Source organism: Castor canadensis, chromosome X (assembly GCF_047511655.1).
Source record: "Castor canadensis chromosome X, mCasCan1.hap1v2, whole genome shotgun sequence".
NCBI lineage: Eukaryota > Metazoa > Chordata > Mammalia > Rodentia > Castoridae > Castor > Castor canadensis.
Window position 1 is genome coordinate 41,682,496 of NC_133405.1, and position 13,408 is coordinate 41,695,903.

A 13,408-nucleotide genomic window follows, 5' to 3' on the forward strand; every position below is an offset into this window, starting at 1 on the left:
GACTTCACTATACTGAATGAAACAAAAAAATCCTAGATACGTTTTATTTAATTTGTTTTTCTTTTTCTATTGATGTACTGGGGGTAGTTCAGGCATTAACAAAAGTTCTTACAATATACCAAATATATCATCCTGAATTTACTCTTCCACCATTATCCTTCATCCCCCTCCCTCCATTCCTGGAATAGTTTCAACAATAGTTTCGTTTTTCTATTTACATACATGTGTGCACAGTATTTGCACCATTTTCACCCTTCTACATCCTTTGCCCACCATCCCTATGTACATTTTAAAACATGATTAAACTTTCATTCAACATTAATCATTATGTTCTATATGTTTGCTTGTATGGCATGCCCACAGATGTTCATATTATTATTGTAACACATAATTCATGTACACATATCACATATTCTTACACATATGACAAATATTCTTTAGAAAATATACATCTGAATATGTATATATGAGTATATGTCAAATGTTGCAAAAGTGTAATATGGGTGATGGGTAAGCTAAATATTCAACTTGATCTTTTTTGTGTGTGTGTGGTGATACTGATACTAAGGTTTGAACTCAGGGTTTTGCACTTGCTAGGAAAGAACTCTACCTCTTGAGCCTTGCATCCAGCCTTTTTGTTCTGGTTATTTTTGAGATAAGTTCTTGCTTTTGCCCCTGCTGGCCTGGACCTCAATTCTCCCATTTTACGCTTTATGTCCTTGCTGAGATGACAGATGTGCATCACCACATCCAGCTTTTATCTGTTGAGATGGAGGTCTCCCAAACTTTTATGCCCAGGCTAGCCTGGAACTGCAATCCTCCCTACCTCGGCAACCTGCTTATCTTGAGATTACAGGCTTGAACCATCATCACCTGTTTTCAATTTGTTAATTTTTTACTAACACAAAATAATAAACACTAAAAGAAGTAAATAATAAACAAATCTAGAATTCAGTGAAACAGAAAGCAATCATAGAGAGTATCAACAAAGCTGCTACATTAAATGAAATTATTAAATCACACAAACCTCTGGGAAAAAATACCAGGGTGCCAGTGGCTCACACCTGTAATCCTAACTACTCAAGAGGCAGAGATCAGGAGGATCACAGTTAGAAGCCAGCCAGGGCAAAGAGTTTGCTAGACCCTGTCTCGAAAATACCCATTACAAAAAGGATTGGCAGAGTGGCTCAAGGTGTAGGCCCTGAGTTCAAGCCCCAGTAGCACAAAAAATATATATATCAAAAATAAAAAAAAGCAAAAATAACTATTTCATTAAAAATGAAAAGAGCATATTTTAAGATACAATAAAAAGCTTATAAACCATGTAAAATACTAATAATAAATTAATGTAAATACATTTTAAAGCAAAGGAAAACAGCAATTTGTTAGATAAATATTCCTTGCAAAACAGAAAAAGACCTATAAATACCCTGATAGGTCTATAATTTTTTTATTAAAGAAGTAAAACTGTAAGTCAAAAAATTTATAAACACACACACACACACACACACACACACACATACACACAGAAAAGACATTAGGCCCCTACAATTTTTTGAGGTAAATTCACCAAACTAATAGATAATCTGTATATTAACCATTATATGCTAGATAATAGAAAAGGAGAGAAACCTATGCATCACAACAACTTTGATATACATCTGGAGATATTTAAGTAGACAAAATAAAATGACAAATAGATCATGAAGGTCAATCAAAATATAGTTGGATAGATGATAGACAGCTAGACAAGTGAAAATACTAGCATGATAAACATTAGAAAATATACTAATGAAAATTGTTATATAAACAGATTTAAAAACCTACAATGATCATTTCAATGATGCAGAAAATGTAATATTTATTCTTGATAAAATATGTATGCAAATTAGAAAACTATGGAGACTTTCCTAATTAGATGAAATTTATCTAAGAAAACATAATTTAAGCATCATATTTATTACATTTATTCTTATTTCAGATATGGAGAAAAGGGAATCTAAAGTCCTAAGTAAGTTGGCATTCAGCCTTTGAAGACCAATTTGAAAACATTTTATACTTTTATGTACCTTGTACATTTAATACTGAATATAGTATTATCCAATATTATATTTCCATTTATCTTCTTAAGAAACTTGTGCACATGGGCACATGAGAAAAATATGTACAAGAATGTTCACTGCAGCAGTGATTGCATTAAGCAAACAGTAAGAAACTCTTTTGGAGAAGGAAAGGGTAATTAAAATCATATTTAGTCACATAGCAAACTACTAGGGAATAAAGTTAGTGGACTGTAGATACTTGGATCAATCAAGTAAATCTCAAAAACAAAATTGAATTACAAAATAAAATTGAAAAAAATGCAAATACAGCCTGACATTTAATGTGGAGAGTGTACAAAATAATACACATTGATATGTCTAAATAGTAAAATTAATAATGAAGAAAGATCAACCTCAATTTAGTGAATACCTTCATGGAAGGAGGAGGGAAACAGAGGTGATGGATAGCTGTGGTATCTTTATAACATCATCAGAGATCCTGATTTCCCTCTTTGTGTTAATAAGATGACTGCAGGAAGAGGGATTGTTGAGTTTTGCCCATTTTTATGAGGAAAACAACAGTTTTACTGAGAGTTCTAACCAACAAAATATCTTCATAGATCTTCTTGGCCAGATTTGGATCACATCATAACTGCAAGGGAACTCAAATTGCTTTGGTCTGGACACTTATCACTCTGAATTAAGTGGAAATTCTATAGGTAATGATGAAAGAAAATAGGTAATGAGTAGGCAATTAGTAATGTCTCCCACTGGTAACAAGAAGGCTTTAGTGAAAAGAAAGGTCTGTAGTACATTTAAGGGTAGCTACTTCTGGTATTGAGGGAAAGGGTTTGAAAAGACTTGTAAATTAATGTGTTGTTTTAATGTATTACAAGAGTAAATAAAAATGGATTTTTAATTTTAGCTATTTAAAAAGAATAAAAACAATATAAAGCCTAGGCAGCTGCCCTACTGTGCTGATGCAGACAGCTGACAGTTATATGAGATGATCATGTCAAAGTTTGCAAGCAAGCCTAGACTTCATCTCACATAAACCAAATGGAATATTTGATGTGATATACAATCGTTGACCAGTCCTTCTAAGTTTAAGGAAACAAGCATGTATTTCACAAGTTTACCATGACAAAAATTCTTAAATTGGGTCCATTCCATTCTACTGTGGTTCTAGATCAAACATGCCTCCACATGACTTGCTTTCTATTAGGAAAATTGACTTACTGGCAACAGAAAAGATTCAAACTGAGTAACTACATCAGTTTCACCCTCACTCTCAGACTTCAATATACACTCAGTGTTTTATAACTCCACACCTCTTTCCTATCCACTCTGCTATCTGAACCTATGACACAAATAATGAGGAAAGTGGTGCAGAATTTTCCTATCACAGAATTTATAAGAGACAGCAAGAGAAGAGAAAACACAACCCAGGGTCCTATTAATTTATTAATAATTCTGACTAAATTTTTAAGAAAGACAACTGTTACTGAACTACCTGTTTTAATGGATAGATTCTGTGGCTACTATGAGCTAGGCTTTAAATGTTTGTCACAAATGGAAAGAGAAAAAAAACTAAGAGCAGTGCCATTAGTCGTCCACTAAATCTTTAAAATCACTTATTTTCCTTCAGCAAGATCTCACATCAGCTGGTACAGCCTGGTGACTATAGAGACTGATGTTTGATTAGAGACTGATCTTATTCTATTTTGTATGAAAATATCCTTTAAATTTACCACAACTTTATTGTTCTTCACAGAGCTTTTTAATAGGTACAATGCCAACACATCTGACTACAAAAACCTACCTTAAGAAAATATAAGTAAGGAGAATGATGGAGAGGGTGAATTCAAGTATGATACATTTGATATATTGTAAGGACATTTGTAAATTGTACAATGTACCTTAGCCCAGCACAACAATAAAAAAAGAAAATATAAAAGCTAGACTTTCCTTTTTAGTTTAATTAATAGAAGGTCCAAAAGTAAACACAAAAGATATAAACAAATATATATATATATATATATATATATATATATAAAGCTACAATATTCATATTTTTTCAAAAGCTTCTATTGCAATGCCATGATTTAAAGAGAGATAAGAGAAGATATGAATGCCATCAAGAACATTCAAGTGAGAATAATGGACCATTTTCAGTATGTCTAACCTGAGGGAAACTAAGAAATACTTTTATAATCAATGATCCAGTGAAGTTTAAGGACAAGATATACCTTTCAGGGTGGTATTTGTAAAAGTTACAAGCTTCCTGACATTGTATTTATATTTTCTTCCACAATGCAATAAATAACTTTCTATTTGAATTACTTATCAGCATGAGAAAAAGGAAGCAAAAACAGACCACTAATGTTCAGGTAATGGAAAATGAAAATGAATAATACGCAAAGTCTTCGGTGAACAAAAACAGTCTGCAGGAAGCAGAATTCTTAAGTATTCACTGAGGCTCAGTCACGATATGTTAAAAGATACAGTCTGACTGATCAGAATGAGTTTTTCCCCAGTCAAATCAAATTATTTCTCCTGGAAGCTGCTGTGGCAAACAACTTATCTGCAAAAGAAAAATTACCTTCTTATCTATTTAACTTAGCTTTAGAAAGTCACAGGTCAGCCCATGGAATAAAATCCCATTTTTACATGTTTTTTCACATTTTTGAACAAATTCCATGGGATGGATAAGAGTTATGAAAACACAAAAAGTATGGTAGGGTTTGGGTATATTGAATACTTTGGTAGCATTTCAGCAAATGTAAATCATATATTGCTAGGTTGGTTAGGTTGTTTGAAAACACATTTTCTACTTTTCCTTTTCTATTGACTATCTTAGTAAGGATAAAAATATTACTCTATACAATAGTCAACACAACTTAGAACTTTCAGTCAAACTGGGCCATTGCTTGAAGAATAGTCAAAAGAGGGGGGCAGGGCTGGCAGAGTGGCTCAAGCAGTAGCACCTGCCTAACAAGAATGAAGCTTTTAGTTCAAACCCTAGTGCCACCAAAAAAATTTTAAAAAAAGGAAAAGAAGAGGACAAATATGAGGCTTAAGAAAAAAAGTGACTATGATAAGCAGATTTAAGATGGCCCCCTGATTTTCTCTTGTTGATGTTTGCATCCTTATATAAGTACTTGTCTTTGAGAGTACTTGTAACCAATAAAATAGGGAAAAGATAGTGAGATGTCACTTCTATGCTAGTAACTTTTGCCTGACTATCAGACTCTCACTGTTGCCTTCTCAGCTTGGATGGGATAAACACCCACTTAGCAAGGAGTTGAAGGTATACTCCCATCACTAGCCTGTGGGAAACTGAGACCCTTGGTTCAACAACCCTCAAAAGACACCATCCTACCAACAACCAGTCAGTAAATAAATCCTTTCCCAGACAAGCCTTAGCCAACGCCTTGATTTTAGCCTTGTAAGAAACCTTAACCCACAGAAACTGTGAAAAAATTGTTACACAGCAGTCATTATCTAATATAATAAGCTTTAATTCCAGAAAAATAATAAAATTGTTAGTAGATTCACAAGGTATCATCTCAGAGAATATCAACAAGAAACGAGAAGCTAAGGTAATGAAAGGAGTTATTTCACAAACTTCCATTCCAAAATGCACCCATTTACAAGCATCAGTACTTACAAATGCAGCCTTTCCTCCTACTACTGTGGATGAATTCTCTATATTGCTAGTGAAGGCCAGTCTCTCTGCTTGTTCACAAGATCTGATCTTCTCTCACTCAAAGGGAGTGATCCAGCAATTTTCTTCTCTCTCTTTCTCATCACTGATTATTCACTCCATCTGGTTATTTCATCAACATTTACATATATGTGTGTGTGTGTGTGTGTATCATTTTTACCATCTTATAAACAAAATAAAAAATTAAAAAGCAGCAACGAAATAAATACTTAGTTCCATTTGCCCTTCTATTCCTTTACCTGTGAAAGTATTGGATAAATAATGTTCCAAATTCTACTCTTCCTAACCCCTCTTAAATCCATTTGCTATGAGCTGAATTGCATTTCTCAAAAAGGTATATTGATATCCTAACTCCCAATACCTATGATTGTGGCCTTATTTGAGGACAAGGTCTTTGCAGATGCAATTAAGATGAGGGGCCTAGGGTGGGCCTTACTCCTATGTAACACTTATCCTTATAAGAAAAGGAAAATAAATACAGAGACAGGTGACCAGTGGGAATATGGCAAAGGACACAGAAAGACCACCATGAAAAGTTGAGACAGATTGGGGCAATGGACCTACAAGCCAAGGAAGACCAAGGATTGCTAGCAACTTTCAAAATTTAGAAGACAGGCAGAGAGTAGACACTCTTTCAGAACCTCCAGAAGAAATGAACTCTTCCTATACCTGAATTTTGAGTTTCCAGCCTTCAAAACTATGAAAGAACAAATTTTTTCTTTGATTTTAAGCAATTTATACTCAGTTTCTAGTAATTTGTTATGGAAGCCCCAGGAAACTAATACACCATTCAAACTGGACTTTCACCAGTATCATTTTACCAAAACTGGTTTTGGTAAGATTATCAATGATTCTGATGCTAAAGCTGAAAATCAATTTTCGGTCATGATAATGACTTAAACTATCAACAGCATATGAAATAATCAACACTAATATGGCTGCAATTGCCTCTGTCTCAGAGCAAAATATAAAACAATCCTTTCTCTTGCTAATATTAATCATCTCTTTGACCAATTTGACAAACTTTAATTTAAAAAGCACTGAACTAACAGGAAGAAAACTTTCTGATAAAAGTAATTTATGAAAAAACCTACACCTAGCATCATACTTAATGGTGAAAGACTAAAGGTTCCCTCCTCCCAGACACACACCAGAATCAGAATCAATATAAACATGCCCACTTTTCACTACTTCTATTCAACATGGTACTGGAAGTTCTAATCTCAGCAGTCAGGCTAGAAAAAGAAACAAAAGACATCCAAATTGGAAAGGAAAAAGATAAGAAGATAGGGCATTTGTATTTACAGAAGGCATGATCTTTTATACAGAAAATCCCAGTGAATCCACCAAAACCTAATAGAGGTAGTAAATAAATTCGGCAACCATGCTGGATACAATGCTAATACTAAAAAATGAGAAGTACTTCTATACAGTGTCAGTGAATTATTCAAAATTAATTAAGAAAATAAATTCCATTTCCAATAGTATGGAAAAATAAAATAAGAAAGATTTAAACAAGTGGTATAAGACTTGTATACTGAATAGTATAAAACATTGCTGAAAGAAATTAAAGAACACCTAAATAAATGGAAAGACATCTCATTCATCAACTAGATACTTAAGAACAAAATAAGTACAATGAGAGATCAACGTCTCGTGAGTTCTAAGAAATCATTAGTGTACAGAGAATAGTTTGTTATACAACACTGAGAAATAGAGCTATTTAGATAATACATCATTTCATTCCATAAAATACAAAATATCCTTTTCCGTTACAGTCCTTATGCAACAAAATTAAACATTGCTTGTCTGTCCCTTGCATATGTACAAAATTTCCTCATGTCCTTTATATCATAGGAGACAAACTGGCTACCTATATGCTACATCCAGTCCCACAGATAGTTTTGTTTACCTTTACAATATGTATATTTTGTTTGTTTCTAGTTCCCAATATTGAGTTCCTTTTTCCCTTCATCCTCAGCAGCATTTTTGTTTTGTTTTGTTTTCCCTGATAAAAGGAGTTAAAGGGTTTCTGTTTCCTTGAATCAAGTAAAGGATCTGTCCAAGAAGCCCTTCTAGTGTGAACAATTAGGAGTAATAGTAGCAACAGAGGGCAAGGCTCTATGTATGTTGGAGATCATTGTCCAGACAAGGGCCTCTGGAGAGTTCACACTAATCTTCACAGTGGTTCTTAATATTTTTACAATAAATAAAAATTCTTAGGTCTGGAGGTGTGGCTCAAGTGGCAGAGTGTCTGCCTAGTGAGCATGAGGCTCTGAGTTCAAACCACAGCAATACCAAAAAAATAATTCTTGTTTGGGGGCATCAAGGGCATCTGGCCTAACCCTCTTTACCTGATACCTTTACTTATTGCTGAAATTTACCTTCTTCTCTAGTTGGGTAGATTATCATTGTCTCCATTTTTTTACATAATTCCATAACCTTTTTGCTAAAGCACATCCCTTACAGACAAATCCCTTCTATATGATGCTTTCCATATCTGGAGTGCAGTTCAAGTTGTGTCATGTACCAACTGACAGTCATTGGATAAGTGATTTCCATTCTCTGATCCATACTGCCTTCATCTATAAGTGAAACCAATAAGTTATCAAAGCTATTGATTTCTTTAAAATTAAAGCATAATATGTAACAAGATATTTAAGTTTTCTTAAATGTCTTTCTATACATTGCTTGTCTGTCCCTTGCATATTTACAAAATTTCCTCCTTGTGTCCTTTATATCATAATAAACAAACTGGCTGCCTGTATACTAGCCCACAGATAGCTTTGTTTACCTTTACAATATGTATAGTTTATCTTTTAAGTTAGATGACTTTTAAGTTTTCTAACAGCCTTAAAATGCCATATTCCTCTTTTCTCACTTTCTTTCTCTCTTCTTCCATCCTTTCTTCCCTTCCTCCTTCTTTTTCCCTTCCTTCTTTCCTTCCTTCCTTCTTTCTTTCCTTCCTTCCTTCCTTCCTTGCTGCCTTCCTTCCTTCCTTCCTTTCCTTTCTACTAAGGATTGAAGCCAGGCTTTGTACATGCTAAGCAAGTGCTCTACCACTTGAGTTACACTGCCAGCCTTTAAATGTTATATTTCTGTTACAGTTTTACTTGGTGCTGGTCACTCCACCACACAGAGCCTTATCTTCTTACTTCTGTTGATGTAGATTATTTGCCATGTATTTTCCTCATATGACTACTATTGTCATTTGTGTGTGTGTGTGTGTGTGTGTGTGTGTGCATTTCTATCACTGATCTCTTGATGTATGTATTATGCTTTAATTTTAAAGAAATCAATAGCTTTGATAATGGAACTATCAAATAACTACAAATACTGTTTATCAAGCCTTAAAATTAATGTATTCATTTCCCCAAATTTTTGCATTCTTAATTTCTACAGTGTAAGCAACTTGATCTTGCTCCAGGCTCAGAATTGGAACCAACAGATGAAATTCACAAAAAAGATATATATTTAGTCAAATAAAACAAAACTTCAATTAAGTGGTTATGTTATATGGATTGCTTTATGTAGAATAACTTCCTCATTACTGACAGTGTTTAAGCAAAGACTGAGTGACTGGTGTTAGGAGTATAGCTCTGTAGGAAAACATGCTTAACATACATGAGGCACTGAAAGAGAGAGGGAAGGAAGAGAAAGGAAGGAAGGAAGGAAGGGAAGAAGGAAGGAAGGAAGAAGAAAGAAAGAAAGAAAGAAAGAAAGAAAGAAAGAAAGAAAGAAAGAAAGAAAGAAAGAAAGAAAGAGAGAAAAAGAAACTGAGTAGACTGTTTATTAAAAGGTGACACATGGAGGAGATTCCAAGATGGTGACTAGAGAGAGGAAGCAGAAAGCGTGCCTCCTAAAGTAAACTCTTGGAGAGATGCTGGAGATACACCTGGCAGGAAAAACCACCAAGAAGAGGCAAAACTCAGACACCTCCACATCCCCAGCCCACTCATAGCATCCCCATGCCAAGTTAAATGGAGAAACCAGGAGGGCTCCCATGCCACCAGATGCCAGATCCTACCCTGTTTGGGAGACCACCAAGTGAGCAAATAAGCAGCATGACGTACTCCCTGGGACAAATCAGCATAACCCCCTGGACAGACTGACCACCGCCCAGGGGAAAAAAACCAAATTGAATAATAAACAAGCCGCTGAAACAAACAAACAAAAAAAGACACATAACAAAGAGGGCAGGGCTCCCTGAGATCCAGAGAGTGGAGAAGGGACACTCCCTCATGTGAACTGTAAATAAACAAGCCAGCTGAGAAGGCAGGAGTGGTGGCTCCCATCCAGCAACCTTAGAGTGGGGAAAGCTTGTAACAGTGGCTGTTGTGTGGAAAGTTCCACTGCCCCACATGAATTGTAAATAAACAGGCCAGCTGGAGAAGGCAGGTGTGGCGCCACCTCCCCCAGTGTGCTTGGAGAGGAGAAGGCGTCCAACAGCAGCTAAAGTGTGGCATGATCCACTGGAGAGTGGGGAAGGGGCACATCCCCACATGAACTCTGAATAAAAAAGGACTGCAACTGCAACAGGCAGGTAGGGGTGTATACAGGAGAAAACAAAAGGGGCATGCATCAAGGAGAACTCTAAATAAACAAAGACTGCAGAGCTAGGAAAGTGTAAAGCTCATTTCTGAGATCTGCAATAAATAAAGCCTGCAGCAGCAGCTGGCTGAGAGTAGGTGGCAGGTGAGCTGCAGCCTCAGATAGACATTTGCAAAGCTGTCTCCAGACTCCTTTTTTTTCCTTTGATGAGACTGAAACTGTATTGCATTTGAACTTGGTATATATTTTTTCCCCTTTGATGAGACAACTACAGAACTACTACTCAGACACCAACACCAGGACTAGATGCTGAAAGATTAACACCAAATATATTAAGACTGAAACTTTATTGCATTTGAACTTGGGAAATTTTTTTATCCTCTCTCTGTCTCTCTAATGCCTATTTAGCTCACTGTTGATTAGTACACTATCTCTCCCTGTTTATTTCTTCAGCTCTGTTTTTTGTTTTGTTTTATTTTTTCCCTTTTTCTTTACCTTGTTTGCTTTCCCTCTCCTCTCACCCTTCCATTCTAGATATCATCATTGTTACTATTACAAGCTAGACAATACTGAATTACACACAGTACAGGGACAGTAACAGTAGCAAGGGGAATGATGGGAAGACCGAAAAAAGAGGGAAACCATTTTCTCCCAATAATAAATTAGTACAAGAACCAGAGGGAAATGAAGAAAACAGATGCCCAGATCCAGACTCCAACAAAACAAAGATAAACTATGCCAAAGAACCCAAAGAATCCCACAAGAACACTCTGAAAGAAGAAATCCTTCAAGTAATTAATAAGAATTTTATAGAGATGACACTGGATATGGTCAACCAAAATGTACAGAAGACACTCAAGAAATTTCAAGACAACAAAATAGAGAATTTGAGAAAGCACTAGAACAAATAAAGAAACTAGAGAAGCACTGCATAAACCCCAAAATGAAACAAAGAGCACAGGAATCACCACATACCTATCAATACTAACACTTAATATAAACGGACTTAACTCCCCCATCAAAAGGCACCATTTGACAAACTGGATTAAAAAGGAAGATCCAACAATTTGTTGCTTACAGGAGATCCACCTCATTGACAGAAATTAGCATAGGGTTAGGATGAAAGGCTGGAAGAAGATTTACCAAATTAATGGCTCCCAAAACAGGCAGGAGTAGCAATACTTATGTCAGACAAACTAGACTTCAAAGCTACATTGAAGAAGGACATTTCATACTAAAAAAAGGGGAAATACACCAAAAGGAAATAACAATCATCAACCTACATGCACCCAATGTCAATGCACCCAATTTCATCACACATACCACAAAGGACTTAAAAGCATATATTAACTCCAACACGGTGGTCGTGGGAGACTTTAACACCCCACTATCTTCAATAGATATGTCATCCAACAAAAAAAAATAAAGAAATCCAAAATCTAAAACATACCTTAGAACAAATGGACCTAGTTGATGTCTACAGAACATTTCATCCAAGTTCTACACAATATACATTTTTCTCAGCAGCCCACGGAACCTTCTCCAAAATAGATCATATCCTAGGGCATAAAGCAACACTCAGCAAATATAAGAAAATACAAATTATACCATGCACTCTGTCTGATCACAATGCATTAAAACTAGAACTCAACAATAAAAATAAAGACAAAAAACATACAAAGAGCTGGAAACTGAACAACTCTTTGCTTAATGAACAATGGGTCATTGATGAAATAAAAGAGGAAATTAAAAGGTTCCTGGAAGTCAATGAAAATGAAAACACAATCTACCGGAACCTATGGGACACAGCAAAGGCAGTCCTGAGAGGAAAGTTTATAGCCATAAGTGCATATATTAAAAAGACTGAAAGATCTCAAATCAATGACCTAATGATACACCTCAAACTCCTAGAAAAACAAGAACAAGCAAATCCCAAAGCAAGCAGAATGAGAGAAATAATAAAAATGGGCTAAAATCAATGAAATAGAAACCAAAAAATCCATACAAAGAATTAATGAAACAAAAAGTTGGTTCTTTGAAAAAATGAACAAGATCAATAGACCCCTGGCAAACCTGACTAAGATGAGGAAAGAAAAAACCCAAATTAGTATAATTAGGAATGCAACAGGGGAGATAACAACAAACACCATGGAAGTCCAGGAAATCATCAGACTACTTTGAGAACCCATATACAAATAAATTTGAAAATCTTGAAGAAATGGATAGATTTCTAGATACTTATGATCATCACCTGAAAAGATCTATAACACAAAATGAAATTGAAGCAGCAATCAAGAGTCTCCCAAAAAAGAAAAGTCCAGGACCTGGTGGATTCTCTGTTGAATTCTATGAGACCTTTAAAGAGGAACTAATATCAACACTCCTTAAATTGTTCCACTAAATAAAAAGGGAAGGAAAACTGCCTAACACATTTTATGAAGCCAGTATTACACTTATCCCAAAACCAGGCAAAGACACCTCCAAAAAGGAGAACTATAGGCCAATCTCCTTAATAAACATTGATGCAAAAATCCTCAATAAAATAATGGCAAACCGAATTCAACAACACATCAAAAAGATCATTCACCACGACCAAGTACGCTTCATCCCAGGAATGTAGGGTTGTTTCAACATATGAAAATCAATAAATGTAATAAACCACATTAACAGAAGCAAAGACAAAAACCACTTGATCGTCTCAATAGATGCAGAAAAGGCCTTTGATAAAATCCAACAACATTTCACGATAAAAGCTCTAAGAAAACTAGGAATAGAAGGAAAGTACCTCAACATTATAAAAGCTATATATGACAAACCTACAGCCAGCATTATATTTAATGGAGAAAAACTGAAACCACTCCCTCTAAAATCAGGAACCAGACAAGGATGCCCACTATCTCCACTCCTATTCAACATAGTACTGGAATTCCTAGCCAGAGCAATTAGGCAAGAAGAAGGAATAAAAGGAATACAAATAGGTAAAGAAACTGTCAAAATATCCCTATTTGCAGATGACATGATCCTATACCTTAAAGACCCCAAAAAATTCTACTCAAAAGCTCCTACACACCATCAACAGCTATAGCAA